The sequence below is a fragment of the Rhinolophus sinicus genome, linkage group LG03, assembly GCF_036562045.2.
Source record: "Rhinolophus sinicus isolate RSC01 linkage group LG03, ASM3656204v1, whole genome shotgun sequence".
Taxonomy (NCBI): domain Eukaryota; kingdom Metazoa; phylum Chordata; class Mammalia; order Chiroptera; family Rhinolophidae; genus Rhinolophus; species Rhinolophus sinicus.
The window spans coordinates 107804721-107821620 of record NC_133753.1 but is presented as its reverse complement, the minus strand read 5'-3'; the positions used below and the strand labels follow the sequence as shown (position 1 = coordinate 107821620).

Here is a 16900-nt window from a genome sequence, read left to right as displayed (position 1 = left end):
TCCTTGCTTGTAGAGTTTCTGCTGAAAAATCTGATGATAATCTAATGGGCTTTCCTTTGTAAGTTACCATCTTCTTTATCCTGGTGCCTTGAGTATTCTTTCTTTGTCGGTGATATTTGACAGGTTCAATACAATGTGCCTTGGCAAGGCCTATTGGGGTTGATGTAATTAGGTGTTGTATTGGCTTCTTGGATTCGAGGATCCAGTTCTTTCCACAAGTTTCGAAAGTTCTCGTCAACTATTTGTTTCAATATATTCTCTGTTCCCTTCCTTCTTTCTTCTCCTTTTTGTATGCCCATTATTACATTGCTCTTTCTGATGGAGTCAGAAAGTTCTTGTAGAGTTCTTTCATTTCTTTTAAGTCTCAAGACTCTCTCTTCTTCCATTGTGTCATTTCCAGGTTTCTATCTTCGATATCACTGATTCTTTCCTCCATCTGGTCAACTCTATTTCCTAAGCTGGCTATTTCATTCTTCATTTCTTCTATTGAGTTCTTAATCTCCAGAAATTCTATTTGGTTCTTTTTTAAAATTGCAACCTCTTTGGTAAAATGTTCATGTGGTTCTTTGATTGTGTTTCTGCATTCATTACAGTGCCTTCCATGTTTTCTTGCATCTCGTTGAGTTTTTTCAGAACTGCAATCTTGAATTCTCTGTCATTTAAGTAACATATTTCCATATCTTTAAGTTCCTTTTCTGGAGACTTTTCACTGTTCACCTGTGTCATAGGTCGCCTCATCCCTTTAGGTGAATTCAGCAGTGAGACACTTTGTCTTGCCTGTCTGCTGTGCAGGGAGTCCTTTGGGGAGTCATAGTTCTTCGATTGGTTGTAAATTCCATGGGAGATTTCCAGAGGCTCACCTCACGCCACCATTTTGATGACGTCAATGGAGGATATTTTTGCTGGATAGAGAATTCTTCTCTTTTTCAGCCCATTCAAGATGCTTTTTGATAATCTTCTAGTTTCATTCTTTCTGAAAAGATGTTAGTGGTTTCTTCACTTTGTTCTCCTGAGATACTATGCCCCTTTCCTCCTGTTGTTTTAAGATTTTCTTTGTCATTGGTTTTCAGTAATTTGATCATGATGTAGCTTGATATGGCTTTCCTTGTTTTTATCCTGCAGGGTACATTGAGCCACTTGGGTCTGTGTTTTGATAGCTCTTATCAAATTTGAAAAATTTTAGCCATTAATTATTCAAAAATTTTTTTCTGCCTAACTTCTTCACTCCTTGACCCTCAACACACATTGCAGGTATTAAAAGTAAACATGTTAGATTGCTTGATGCTGTCTCATAGATCATTACTATATTCAGCCACTTTTCTTTCTGTGCTTCAGTTTCTATTGCTTTGTTCTCAAGTTCACTTATCGCCCATGAAGAGACTTTTAAATATTAAATATTAAAATTTTCAGCTCTTGAATTTCACTTGCTTTTTTTTTTTTTTTTTTTAATTTTACTGGAAAATATTGGGAGACAGTGGTTTTCCAGGGCTCATCAGCTCCAAGTTGTTTTCCTTCAATCTAGTTGTGGAGGGTGCAGCTCAGCTCCAAGTCCCTCCCCATTTTCAATCTTAATTGTAGGGGGCACAGCCCACCATCCCATGTGGGAATTGAACGGTGACCTTGTTGTTGAGAGCTCATGCTCCAACCAACTGAGCCATCCAGTTTCCCCTCTGGAAGCTCACTGGCAGCTTGTTGTCTACAATCTAGTTGTGGAGGGCGCAGCTCACTGGCCCATGTGGGAATCAAATAGGAAACCCTGTTTTTCAGAGCATGCGCTCTAACCAACTGAGCCATTCAGCTGCCCATTACTTGCTTTTTTAATGGAGTGGTACCTCGGTTTTCTAATATAATCCGTTCCAGAAGGCCGTTTGAGTTCTGAAACGTTCAAAAACCGAGGCACGGTTTCCCCATAGAAAGTAATGCAAAATGGATCAATCTGTTCCACACCTTTAAAATCAGCCCCTAAAACTGCAAATTTAGCGTGAATTTTACTATCTAATGATACCATAGATCCATAAAATTTACAGTGTTTATAAACTGAAGTATTTCTCAATGGAGACTTTTGAAACCGAGGTACCATTGCATTTTCCATTTCTTTGTTTATTGTGTTCATATTTTTCTTTAAATCTTTGAGCATATTTATAGTAGCTATATGAAAGTCCCTGTCTGCTAATTTCATCATTCCCATTATTTCTGCTTTTGTTTGTATGGACGTTGTGAATGTTACACTGTAGAAAGTCTGGATTTTGTTTTTGTCCTTTAAGAGTTTGGAAGTTTGGTAGGTAGTTAAGTTACTTGAAAATTAGCTTTATCCATTTGATGATTTTAAAAGATTTTTTTAGGGTAGTAGAATAGTAGTTTAGTCCTACTACTAAGTTGAATTCTACCTATGTCTTTATGATAATCCCAGGTGTTCTCTTTACTCAGGTTCATAAAAATTTGAATACCTTCCAGTTCTTTCTTACCTTTAGGAACTGTTCAAGTTAAATCTCTACCAACTCTTCTTTGCCTGGCCACATGGAATTTTATCCTATGTACTTACATCTTAGTTATCAACCAGGAACTCAAAGGAATCCGTATAAAGATATTCTCAGCTTTTTATCTATATAGTTTTCTCTTTCCAGTTTTCTGCCTGACAAATTCCAGGTACCCAAGCCTCCATGAACTCTGACTTCTGTCTCCTCAACTCATTGAGACCATTATGCTGTTTCGGTTTCTTTCCATGCAGAAAGTGCCTCCATGAAGAAAGCTGGGTAATTGTAGGGCTCACCTCATTTGTTTCTCTTTTCTCAGGGATCACAGTCTTCCACTGTCCAATTATTGAAAACAGTTAATTTATATATTTTATCTAGTTTTCTAGTTGTTAAACAGTAGAAGGTCAAGTCCAGTAGTAGCTCAGAAAGAAAAAAAATTCCTCAGCTTTCTTTTTAATTTATATTTTCACTGTTTTCAGAATTTTAGGTGGACAGTTATTTTCTTTTAGCACACCAAAAATTATATCCATGGTTGTAACTTTTATAATTTCTTTTGAAAATTCATCTGTTGTTTCTCTGAAAGTAAGGTGTGTGTGCACGTGTGTGTGTGTGTGTGTGTGTGTGTGCATGTGTGTATGTGTGTAAAAGAAGGGAATTGGATTCTTGTAATATTTTGTCTTTGGTTTTAGGAATGTAATTATGATTACCTATGTGTGGCTTTCTTTGTACATATCCTGCTTGGAGTTTCTAGGACTTCCTGAATCTGTGTCTTAATATTTTTATCAGTTTTGAAAAAATTCTCAGCCAATATTGCATCTACCCCATTCTTTCTTTCTTTCCTTTCCTTTTCAGCCTTCAATTACATGTTTGACTATTCAACATGTTCTGTGTATAGCTTAAGCTCTTTTCTCTTTATTTTCCCTTTTTTTCCATTAATAATTTAGTAGAATATTTTCTACTGACTGAATTAACCATTCACTAATCTATTTTGTTGTGTCTAATCTGCTTTATGTATATTTATTAAGTGCATTTTTGTTTGGTTCCAGAATTACCATTTTATTTTGTTTTCACAATAAATTACAATTCTTCCCAGACGAATTTCTGTGCACTCATCCGTTTTTCTGAACATTATAATTGTTTTAATATTTGTTTTCTATGATTCCAATAATGGATCACATATTTTTTTATTGCTTGTTTTTTCTCTTGATTTTTCTTAATTTGGCCCTGTCACCTGGCATGTTTGGCAACTTTTAATTAAATGTCAGATACTATATTTGAAAAATTGCAGTGGCTCTACACTTTGTTCTCTCCCCTCAGAGAGATTTTAACTTTCATCTGGCAGGCAGTTAGGGTAGATGTAGATCACCTTTTGCTAACCAATAATTGAGGTAATTTGAAAATGGATATGATTCTTAAGGCTTTTGGTTTGCTCTTAGTCTTAATGCATGTAGTCTGTCAAGAGCTTCAAATGAAACCTGGGGTGTTTATCAGTGCCCTTCCTGCTTGGTAGGTTCTAAACTCCAATTTTAGTTCTGTTGGTATTATGAAATTCCTGAGTATCCTCCTTCACTGTGTAGTCATTTAGCTGCTGCTTGGCTTCTTTTCTTTGCCTTTTACTGCGTGCAGCTTCAAATGAGGCAAATGCTTTAAGGTGGGAAATGGAGTAGAATGATGCTTTCCCTTTTCTAAAGTTTCCTGTCCTTTAGATTTCAGTCTCTCAGATCCCAGCTGTGTTGGTAGCACTGAAACCTGATTATTTTCTCTCTTTGTAATACTCTCAAAATCTCTGAGATATTCCTTTCCTTTTGGCCTTTTGGTCCAATGCGACTTGGAAATCAGCTTATGTTTCAAAAGGAAGGGCGGTAGAGAATGTCAGGTTAACCCCAATGCATTTCTCTTCTTTCTGGGTTCTTGGCCTCATTCTCGATTTCTTAACTTTGATTCCATTTTTTTTTTTTTTTAAGATTTTGTGGGGTTTTTTATTTTTATTAATTTCAGGTGCACAAGACAAAGTAATACTTAGACGTTTATCATTTATATCCCTCACACTGTGTGAACCCCCCTCCCTCCATCCACTATTCCTCTGACATCGCACAGAACCATTACATTTCCACTCTCTATTCCTAATGCTGTACTCTGCTTCTTGTAAGTATATACATACATACAGACAGACAGACAGACAGACAGATAGATAGATATACATACATATCTATATCTATATCTATATCTATATCTATATCTATATCTATATCTATATCTATATCTATATCTATATCTATATCTATATCTATATCTATATCTATATCTATATCTATCTATATCTATCTATATCTATATCTATATAAAATTGTAGTTGACATTCATTATTGTTCAGCTTCAGCTTCAGGTGTACAGTGCAGTGATCAGGCATCCACATCATCCCTGAGGTGGTCTCCCAAATGGGACAAGTGTCCATCGGATACCCTATAAAATCTTTACAACATTGTTGATTACATTCCCCAAATTAATTTTCAAAACCCTGTGGCCATCTTGTGGTTACTGACTGTTTTCTAATCCCCTCACCTTCCCCCTTATCCCCAGCCCCCCTCCCATCTAACAACCCTCAGTTTTTCCTCTATGTCTCCAAAACAGTTTCTGATTAGTTCATTCACTTATTCTTTTCTTTAGATTCAACATATAAGGGAGATCATACGGTATTTGTCTTTCTCTTTCTGACTTATTTCACTTAACATAATGTTCTCTAGGTCCATCCATGTTGTTGCAAATGGTAAGATTTCTTTGTTCTTTATGGCTGCGTAATACTCCATTGTATAAATGTACCACAGTTTCTTAATCCAGTCATCTACCGATGGGCATTTTGCTTGTTTCCATGTCTTGGCTATTGTGTATAATGCTGCAATAAACATAGGAGTGCATAAAGATTTTTGAATTAAAATTCTGGATTTCTCCAGATAGATACCTAGGAGTGGAATTGCTGGATCTTAAGGTAGTTCCATTTTCAGATTTTTGAGATACCTCCATACTGTTTTCCATAGTGGCTGCGCCAATCTGCAATCCCACCAACAGTGCACAAGAGTTCCCTTTTCTCCACATTCATGCCAGCACTTGTTGTTTGTTGATATATTGATGATAGCCATTTTGACTGGGATGAGGTGGTATCTCATTGTGGTTTTTATTTGCATTTCTCTGATGGTTAGTGAGGTTGAGCATTTCTTCATATGTCTGTTTGCCATATGTATGTCCTTTTTAGAAAAATGTCTCTTCATGTCCTCTGTCCATTTTTTAATTGGGTTGTTTGTTTTTTTGGAGTCGAGTTGAGTGAGTTTTTTTTATAAATTTGTGATACTAACCCCTTACCAGATATATCATTGGCAAATATCTTTTCCCATTCAGTAGGATCCCTTTTTGTTTTATTGATGGTTTCCTTTGCTGTGAAAAAACTTTTTAGTTTGATGTAATCCCACATGTTTATTTTTTCTCTTACTTCCCTCATGCGAGAGGATATATCAGTAAAAATCTTACTCCGGGTAATGTCTGTGAAGTTTCTTCCTATATTTTCTTCTAGGAATTTTATGGTTTCAGATCTTACATTTAAGTCTTTAAGCCATTTTGAATTTATTTTTGTATATGGTGTAAGGAGGTGGTCCAGCTTCATTTTTCTGCACGTGTCTGTTCAGGTTTCCCAGCACCAATTATTGAATAGACTGTCTTTACCCCACCGTACATTCTTGCTTCCATTGTCATAGATTAAATGGCCATATAGGCATGGATTTATTTCTGGACTCTCTATTCTGTTCCATTGATCTATGTGTCTGTTTTATGCCAGTACCATGCTGTTTTGATTACTGTAGCCTTGTAGTATAATTTGATGTCAGGTATTGTTATACCTCCCACTTTGTTCTTATTTCTCAAGATTGCTGAGGCTATCCGGGGTCTTTTATGGTCCCATATAAATTTTAGGATTATATGTTCTATTTCTGTGAAAAACATCGTTGGTAGTTTGATAGGAATTGCGTTGAATATGTATATTGCCTTAGGCAGTATGGACATTTTAACTATATTAATTCTTCCTATCCATGAACATGGTATGTGTTTCCATCTATTTGTATCTTCTTTCATTTCTTTCTTCAGTGTCTTATAATTTTCTGAGTACAGATCTTTTACTTCTTTGGTTAAATTTATTCCCAGGTATTTTATAGTCTTTGGAGCAATAGTAAATGGGATTGAGTTTTTAATTTCTCCTTCTGATGTTTTATTATTGGTATACACAAATGCAACTGATTTCTGAATATTAATTTTGTGTCCTGCTACTTTACTAAATTCATCTATCAGCTCTAATAGTTTCTTGGTGGAGTCTTTAGGGTTCTCTCTATATAATATCATGTCATCTTCATATAATGACAATTTTACTTCCTCCTTACCGATTTGGATGCCTTTTATTTCTTTTTCTTGTCTGATTGCTGTGGCTAGAACTTCCAGCACTATGTTGAATAGAAGTGGAGAAAGTGGGCAACCTTGCCTTGTTCCTGATCTTAAGGGGAATGGTTTTAGCTTTTCCCCATTGAGTATGATGTTAGCTATGGGTTTATCATATATGGCCTTTATTATGTTGAGAGATGATCCCTCTATTCCCACTTTCTTAAGGGTTTTTATCATAAATGGCTGCTGGATTTTATCAAATGCTTTTTCTGCATCTATTGATATGATCATGTGATTTTTATTTTTCATTTTGTTAATGTGGTGTATCACATTAATTGATTTGCAGATGTTGATCCACCCTTGCATACCAGGGATGAATCCCACTTGATCATGATATATGATCTTTTTGATGTATTGCTGAATTCTGTTTGCTAATATGTTGTTGAGTATTTTTGCATCTATGTTCATTAGAGATATCAGCCTGTAGTTTTCTTTTTTTGTGGTGTCTTTGTCTGATTTTGGGATCAGGATGATAGTGGCTTTGTAAAAGGGTTTGGGAGTCTTCCCTCTTTCTGGATTTTTTGGAAGAGCTTGAGAAGAATAGGTGATAATCTTTTTTGAATGTTTTATAAAATTCACCTGTAAAGCCATCTGGTCCAGGGCTTTTTTTGGTTGGAAAATTGTTGATTACTGATTCAATTTCCCTGGTGGTAATCAGCCTATTCAGGTTTCCTGTTTCTTCTTGAGTTAGCCTTGGATGGTTGTACACCTCTAGAAAATTGTCCATTTCTTCCAGATTGTCAAATATGTTGGCATATATTTGCCCATGGTAGTTTCTTAAAATTTTTTGTATTTCTGCGGTGTCTGTTGTCACTTCTCCCCTTTCATTTCTTATTTTATTAATTTGGGTCCTCTCTCTCTCTTTTTAAATGAGTCTGGCTAAATGTTTGTCAATTTTGTTTATCTTCTCTAAGAACCAACTCTTGGATTCATTGATCTTTTGTATTGTTTTTCTGGTTTCGATTTCATTTATTTCCGCTCTGATCTTTATTATCTCCTTCCTTGTACTCCCTTTGGGTTTATTTTGCTGTTCTTTTTCCAGATCCCTTAAGTGTGAAGATAAATTGTTGATTAGTGATGTTTCTTGTTTCTTTAGGTAGGCCTGCAATGCTATGAATTTCCCTCTTAGGACTGCTTTCGCGGCATCCCATAGATTTTGGGTCGTTGTGTTATCATTTTCGTTTGTCTTGAGATATCTTTTGATTTCTTCCTTGATCTCCTGGTTGACCCTTTCATTATTTAGTAACATGTTACTCAGCCTACATAAACAGGTGTGTCTTCCAATATTTTCCTGTAGTTCATTTCTAATTTCATAGCACTGTGGTCAGAGAAGACAATTAGTATGATTTAAATTTTCTTAAATTTATCAAGACTTGTTTTCTTGCCTCACATATGGTCTATCTTGGAGAATGTTCCATTTGCGCTTGAGAAGAAAGTGTATTCTGCAGCATTGGGGTGAAATGCTTGGAAAATATCAATTAAATCCAAGTGGTCCAATGTGTCATTTAAGGCTGTTGTTTCCATATTGATTTTCTGTCTGGAAGACCTGTCCCTTGTTGTCAGAGGTGTGTTGAAGTCCCCTACTATGATAGTGTTACTGTTGATCTCTGTCTTTATGTCAGTCAATATCTGTTTTATATATTTAGGTGCTCCTATGTTGGGTGCATAGATGTTTACTAGGGTTATGTCCTCTTGTTGGATCGATCCCTTTATTATTATATAGTGCCCATCTTTGTCTTTTAATATGTTCTTCATTTTAAAGTCTATTTTGTCAGATGTAAGTATTGCAACTGCAGCTTTTTTTCTCATTTCCATTTGCATGAAATATCTTACTCCAACCCTTCACTTTCAGCCTGTGTGTGTCTTTTGATCTGAGGTGAGTCTCTTGTATACAGCATATACAAGGGTCTTGCTTTCTTATCCACTCAGCCACCCTATGTCTCTTGATTGGAGCATTTAATCCATTTACATTTAAAGTGATTATTGATAGGTACATAGTTATTGCCATTTTTAAATTTGTAGTTAGATTGTTTTCATCTTTCTTCTATTTACAGAAGTCCTTTTAGTATTTCTTGCAATGCTGGCTTGGTGGTAATAAATTCCTTTAGCTTATTCTTTTCTGGGAAGCTCTTTATCTCTCCGTCAACTTTAAATGATAGCCTTGCTGGATAAAGCAATCTAGGTTGCAGGCCTTTTTTTCCATCACTTTGAGTATCTCCTGCCACTCCCTCCTGGCCTTCAATGTTTCTGCAGAAAAGTCATTTGATAGTCTTATTGGAGTTCCCTGTATGTAACCCTCTGTCTTTCTCTTGCTGCTTTTAGGATTCTCTCTTTGTCTTTAACCTTTGCCATTTTAACTATAATGTGTCTTGGTGTGGGCCTGTTTGGGTTTATCCTGGTTGGAACTCTCTGCACTTCCTGGGCTTGTATGTTGGTTTCCTTCATCAGGTTAGGGAAGTTTTCAGACATTATTACTTCAAATATGTTCTCAATCCCTTGCTTCCTCTCTTCACCTTCTGGTATTCCTATGATGCGCATGTTGTTGCGCTTGATGTTATCCCATAGGTCTCTTAAACCATCTTCATTGTTTTTTATTCTTTTTTCTTTCTGTTGTTCTGTTTGGGTGATCTCTGCTAACTTGTCTTCTAAGTCGCTGGTTCGATCCTCTGCTTCATCTAACCTGCTGTTATTTCTGTCAAGTGAGTTCTTTGTTTCGGTAATTGTGTTCTTTAGTTCTAAATTGGTTGTTCATTATGATTTCTACATCTTTGTTTATGTCATCTCTAAGCTTCTTAAACATTCTTATCATCAGTGTTCTGAACTCTGTCTCTGATAGGTTGGTTACCTCTGCTTCATTTGGTTCCGTTTCTGGAGGTTTCTTCTGTTCTTTTATTTGGGACATGTTTCTTTGTTTCCCCATTCTGGCTGACTCTCTGTGTTTGCTTCGATGTATTAGGTAGATGCCCTAGAGTTCTTAGTTCTTGCTGGGTTATCTTGTGTAGTATGTGTCCTTTATATTTGACTTGCACTACTTCGTTCTTCTCCTCTGTGTGTGCTCCAAAGGTGACTCTTGTGTTGTGCATATTGTCCTGTTAAAGAAGATCTTTAATTGCTTTTCGCTTGTGAGTAGGTGGGGTTTACTCCTAGGCTGACTAGTTGTGAGACTTGGCTCTGTCCACCGCAGGGTGTCCTGTTGCGTGAGGGTTGACCACTTAAATGTGGTTTGGCCTCTATGGGCTCTTGTGCCTGTAGGTAATTACCTCTGGGTGTGTCACTCATACATCAAACCCAGTAATACTCTGGTTTGGTCTGGAGTTGGCCTTTGGGTATGTTGAATCTTGTGCCTCTTAAGCTGGGCCCTGGTAGGGCAATTTCAGAACAAAGCAAATCACCAAGCACAACAACAACAACAACAAAGGAAAAATCAAATACATTCACAGGTGAAAACAACTGACAACCCCCACTCAACACAGGCAAAGATATCAAATATATAAAGACAAAACAACACAAAACAAAACAAAAAGCAGCCCCAGTCCTGTCTTAAGCCCACCAAGTAATCTCCAGGTTGTCCTTTGCTGTACCAAAGAATCCTCTGTGTATTGTGCAGGCAGAGACAGTCACCTCGTGCCCAGAGTGATGTTGGGACTGCAGATTTAGATGCTTGGGCTGAAGGGTCTGGATGGTAGTTTCTACAAAATCAGTCCAGTTTCTGCCCTTGCCTGCACATATGTGCACTGAGAGTAGCACCAGCCCTTTGTCCAGTTCTCCTGAGTCTTAGGGCACTTCTTCTGTGTGTGTGTGTGTGTGTGTGGCGGGCGGGAGATTTCTGAGCTGCTGAAAGCCCAGAGCTGCATCTGCCGCTTACTGTTGATCCCTGGGAGTGCCTCCGCAGTTGTAATTGCCCTGCCCTAGGCAGGCCAGAAAGGGTGAGGGCCGGAGATGGAGGGGTCTTCTCTCTCCCAGCCCAGCCGTGTCACACTCTTCCCGCAGGCCAGAAAAGGTGGTGGCTGGGGGTGGAGGAGTCTCTTCTCTCCTAGCCCAGCAAAAAATCATACTCATCCCAGCCTCTTCCCTGGGTCAGAGCTGCATGCCAGTCTTCCCAGAGCCTGAGCACTAAGGCTCCTCTGTAATCTGACACTACTCCTCAGTTTAGGGGCCAGTTTAAGTCTCTGGAAGGGCAGGGGTAGGCTTGGAAGAGTGGGGGGAAGGGCCCAGGTATGGAGTTTGTGTCCTTTGTCCGGCCTAGGGCCCAACTGGAGGTGTCAGCTGAGGTTATTGCCTTAAATGCTGGATATGCTGCCCCCCTCGGTGGGAGAGATCAGATGCGGACCGGCCCGCACATGCAGGCCGCGTCTCCACTCCGCTTCCTTCCTTCTTTCCCTGTTCGCCCAATTTGCCCACCTTCAAGTAATCCTTTCACGAGTGTCTTAGCTGTTCTGCGTGACGAGCAGAGAGTCCTTTGATGGGTTATAGATGTCCCGTTTGTGATAAGATCCAGAGGAGAACTCAAAAAGTGCACTCTGCTGCCGCCATTCCTATGACGTCACCTTGATTCCATTTTTTTATTGGCTAAGACAAGTCTTTGAGTATTTTTTCCAGAAAAAGTTAAAAACCCATTTATTTTCTCACCCTTTTCTTTGCAAGATATTTTTCCATTACTTTCATACGTGATAGCAACCTAACTGAATGTGTGAGTACTGGAGGAGATCATTTTACAATCTAAGTTTTTTGGTTCATTTTTCTTCTGTGGTCTAGTGTTACATACAACTCCTGAAGTCAAATTTGATTTTGTTCCTTTGTTGATAACTTGTTCTTTCTTTGTTGATAACTTGAATTTTTCTTAATCCTGGACATTAAAAGAATTATCAGCACATAGGCCAAAATAATCTCTTTTTATTAATAATCCTGTAACAAAGTGAACCCTTAGGTTTTTTTTTTTTTTTTTTTTTTTTTTTGGGCAATGTGTTATTTTTCTTGTAGGTATGCACTATATATTTATTGCTTTGAAATAAAATAAATACAGGGCATTTTTCTCATGTTTTAAAATATTAAACCAATATTAAAATATTTGTTGTAGAACATTCATATAAAGTATATCTAAAAATTAGATGTCCCCCTAATACTGATTTTCCAGAGTTAGTCAGGTAACAGGTAGCATTCTGATTGTATTCTGTGCAGATAGATTATGTATGTATTGATGCTACATACAAGCTTTCTTTTTTAAAAATGGTATCGTACACATTATTTTACAATTTGATTTTTGCACTTTACAGTATAGTTAGAACATCTTTCCAAGTTAACAAATTTTTCTGGTTATCTATTGCTGCATAACAAATCATCCCAAAATTAAGTGGCTTAAAGTAAAAATTTATTACTACTTCTTTTAGTCTGTGGCTCAGGAATTCAGACAGGGCACAGTGGAGGTGCTACAATATATGAAACTTCAGCTGGAATGACTCTTACAGCAGGTGCTAGAATAGCTGGGGACTGGTCAGATCTCTCTCTCTCTCCCTCCTTCTCCTTTTCTCTCTCTCTTTCTCCCCTACCCCCATCTCCTTCCCTTCACACAGCCTCTGCATACTGGTAGCTTGGGGCTGCTTCACAGTATGGTGGCCTTCGGGTAATTGGACTTCTTAAATGTTGATTCAGGGCTCCAACAGTGTTCAGGGACAGGAAATGAAAGCTTCCAGTTTCTGAGGTCATAGGCCTGGAAACTGGCACAAAATAACCTTTTCATTCTATTAAAGAAGTAACAGATCCTGTCCAAGTTTAAGGTTAGAGAGATATAGATACCAACTCTTGAGGAGAGAGAATTTGGGGCCATATTTAATTCATCATAGTAAAAAATTATTTACATTCTTCCAATATGAAAAATAGCCAGAAAAATCCCAAAGCTTCAAAAAGTCTCATCTCCCTGTGACACCAGTCTTGTCTTGAGGTCCTGGCTCTGTTCATCTAAAGCAGGTCCATTTGGATGAGCCTCCTTGGGTGAAGGTCTTCTCAATTTGAAGATCTGTGAACTAAAGAGACAAGTTATTTACTTTCTCCTCTCCCCTAAACACCTAACATATACCAGTGAGGCAATAGACATCCCATTCAATAAGGGAGGTATTTTTTGTAGCAGTCACTGGTTAATAGCAATTCTGAAATCCATGTGGGGACATGTCATCAGTTCCTTAATTAGGGCCCGATCCTGCTTTTGGGGAATGATTCTCTAGCTCTTGGCTCACCTTTTGGGCTCTTGGTTCCACTCTCTGAGTCATTTCCCTCTTCTGTTAGAAATGGCCTGTTTACAGCCTGTTTATTGCCTCTTGGATTGGGGATCCAGAGGCCTCCTTTCGTTTTGTACTGTCTCTCTCCCTTCAGTCCCTAGCTAGTATACTTTCTTTAAAAACATTGAAGGCTTCTTGTGATTCAAATTGTAATGACCCATTAGACAAAAACCATATTTATAAATCTATAAACATGAGCCTTTTTTTATCTTCAGCCTCCAGTGAGGCTGTTGAGGGACCACATCTCTAAGATCCTTAGAAGCTCTTTTTATTCTTTCAGGTTCAGTGTACAAAATAATGTAATAGTTAGACATTTACCCCCCTCACTAAGCAGTAACTCCCCTCCCCCAATCTACTACCCCTCTGGCATCGTATATAGTTGTTACAATTCCATTGACTGTGTTCCCTACGCTGTACTCCACATCCCGTGACTATATATATATTAAATTATACTTGACATTCATTGTTATTCAGCTTCAGCTTCAGGTGTACACTGCAGTGATCAGGCATCTACACCTTCCATGAAGTGGTCTCCCTAATAAACAAGTGCCCATCGGATTCCCTACAAAATCTTTACGTTATTGATTATATTCCCCAAAGCGACTTTCATACCCCCGTGGCATTCTTGTGGTTACTGATTATGCTTTCTAAACCCCTCATCTTCTCCCTCATCCCCACCCCCCTCCCATCTAGCAACCCTCTGTTTTTCCTCTGTATCTCTGAGACTGTTTCTGATTAGTTTGTTCATTTAGTCTATTCTTTAGATTCCACATATAAGTGAGATCATAGGGCATTTGTTTCTCTGTCTGACTTATTTCACTTAACGTAATGTTCTCTAGGTCCATCCATAGCAAATGGTAAGATTTAATTCTTTATGACTATATTTATTGCAGTGCTATTCACAATAGCCAAGACTCAGAAACTCTTTTAAGCATGCCCTCAATATGTGTGAGGTGTTAACAAAGGATCTTACAGCCCCATCCTTAACTTAGTCTTTATCCAGAGACTAATTTATTGCCCTGGATTTGAAGTTTTTGCCTGGAGATACCAGAATGAGAGTTATCCTTTCTGACCCAGGAAGTCCTTTCCTTGTTCTTTCCATTTCCTCTAAATTCTATTCCACCACCCCACCACCCCAAACAAAACAAAACAAAAGTTTCTTCTTTAATTCATCTCCGCTTGTCTTTTAGCATAGGCATTTAGAAAAACTCATTTGGCACTTGCCGCATTCAACTTAGAAATGTCCCTAGTCAGATTCATGAGTTTATTAGGTATTCTTTCCATTTGTCGCATTATTATAGGCCACAGTTTTGCTAACTGTCCTGTCCTGTGAGTACAGAACTCAAGTGCTCTTTTCTCCAACTTCCATGAACAGTTTCCTTGGTGTCCTTCAAATCTTTTCCAAGAATCTTCCTGAGGCCCTTGCAGCTTTTCCTAACAGTCTTTCAAGGCATTTCTAGCTTCCGCCCATTGTCCAACTCCATAGCCAGTGTTTTAAGTTTTTGTTACAGCAGCACTCTGCTTTCAGATATCAAATTTTGTTCTCATTACCTGTTGCTGCCTAACAAACCACTCTGAAACCTCTTGCCACAAAGTTGAGAATGTGCCTTGGAATGTGCATTCTATACTCTGTATTTTGATGGAATGCATGGAAAACTTTACCTTTTAGCATACACTTGCCCAAATGATTTTTCTTTTTCTGCCTATTTCTATTCAGAATACAACAGACCTCTTCATCACTTTCTACCCTTGGCTGTTTTGGGCACTGGAAATAGATGTATTTGCTGGAGGTAAAACAGAAGAAGGAAGACTAGGAGAAGGGAAGAGGCAGAGGCAAGAGTGACTTTGGCCATGTCAAAAAATGATTACCAGGTGGTAAGACAGCAATCGTCCAGGTGTCTGATTTGTGTACCTCTGATCTCTGAAGCTAGAGGCAGGCAGAACAAAGTTAATCCTCACTCCTACGGAGCTGTTTTCTGGAGGTCTGAATTATTCTGGGTTAAAGAGAGTACTTAGGCTAAATCCAGGTACAAATGCAAGATAAAGGGAAGTTGCTTCTACCCATTTTGTTCTATGCTGTTTTAAGCTTCCATTCTGACAACTGGTGCAAGATTTTCTTTGGCATTTTAATAGGAAGGAGCTGACACATTTTGAACCTTAATAAATATATTTTGAACAAATGAATAAAAGTTAGAGCAAGGGTATCAGGGCTTCTGAAACTGCAACTCCCTTAACCTGTCTCAAAATTGTCATAGAGGGTGAGAACTGGGAAAACTGCATTTGACATGCTCACCCAAGTCTGTCATCTGACTTCTATAGTTTTTGAGGTCCCCTGGGCTTAGTAGCCTTGATTTTCCCCCCCAAGGTAATGTCTTTGAGATGTGTCAATTACTTACTAATAATGACAACAGCCAACATGAAAGCTTATTTTATGCGTGGAACTGAGTTAGCTGAGGGAACTGCTATTCATGTTACCACATTTAATCTTTACAACCAACTTATCGGGTAAATACCAGAATCATTCCCATTTTAAAGATGAGGTCAGTTGAGATTTAGAGAGAACAAACAACTTACCCAAATTCATACAGGCATACCTGAGGGCAGATAACTTCTGCCAGAAGTGTCCAGCCCTGGTTAAATGGTGACCCATGCATTCTATCATGTGTATATAGACTTGCCAAAGGGCTTCGGTGACCCAGTTACCATCCAGAAAGTTTCAAACAATTGCTTAGAGAAGCAACAGATTGTTAGATGATGCAACTTTCATCCACACTAAGAGATCAGAGGGAGAGGTCATCCTGAGATCCCCCAAATCTATTAGTTCATCTCCCCACGACACTTCATGGAAAACCCTGGAAATGCCTTCAGTGCACATCTTTGAACTATGTACATAAGACTCAGCCTCCAGGGGCTCAAGAAAGTTATTAGATAATTTGAAGGTAGGACTGGTACAAGAAAAAATAGTCCTAATACAGGGGAGCAAATGCTAAATGGCAAAAGTGTGGTACCCACGATGAGTGCTACAGGGACTCAGGAACCACACCCAGCTGCAAGCCAGGAGGTACCCATGAGGAGGGGACCTGATTAATTTGTGCCACCGGCTGGCAGTGTCAGTGCCCACACTTCCTTGGCAGCTGTACCAGCCAGTAGAGAGATGATGGTTGAGATGTTAGATGAGATGCTTGTGACAGTATTGCCTGCTTCATTCTTGATCGGTGTAAGAATTTTTATGCTATAGCTTTTCTTTGATTCTGGGAATTGGAGGCATCTGAGCTCGTGAGCAGTCTTTCTGCCACTAGAATGGGAGAGAAATGGCGGACCGTGGAAAGGAGGGTGCCGTAAGGAAAGACTAGCCTGCTCCAGCCAGTTGGGTTGTTCCCTTCGCCCTCGGCACACCCAGGGAGGAGCAGAAAGGAACTGGCAGGCCTTTGACTTTGTCTATGGGGCAGTCTGAGATCCATCCCGCTATTTTGATTTTGATTTTTACTTGACAACACAAACCTTTGTTGCACTGTGCATTCTGTCAACTTCTGGGCACACGAGAGGCAAACAAGTGGGGATCAGGAAAGGTGACTGGAGACTCTAAGCTAGTGTGCTGCCCTTTAGGCTTGGGGCAGAAGAGAAAAAGGGTCTGTCTGCGAATGGACTTGGCAGATAGTGTTCGAGATTTCTAGC

At 38.6% G+C, this 16900-nt stretch overlaps 1 protein-coding gene across 10 annotated transcripts in view; it reads left to right on the top strand.

The window, feature by feature from the left end:
- The window catches only part of CALN1 (calneuron 1), a 631046-nt gene that overhangs the window by 114331 nt on the left and 499815 nt on the right, over window positions 1-16900 (top strand). The window lies entirely within an intron of this gene.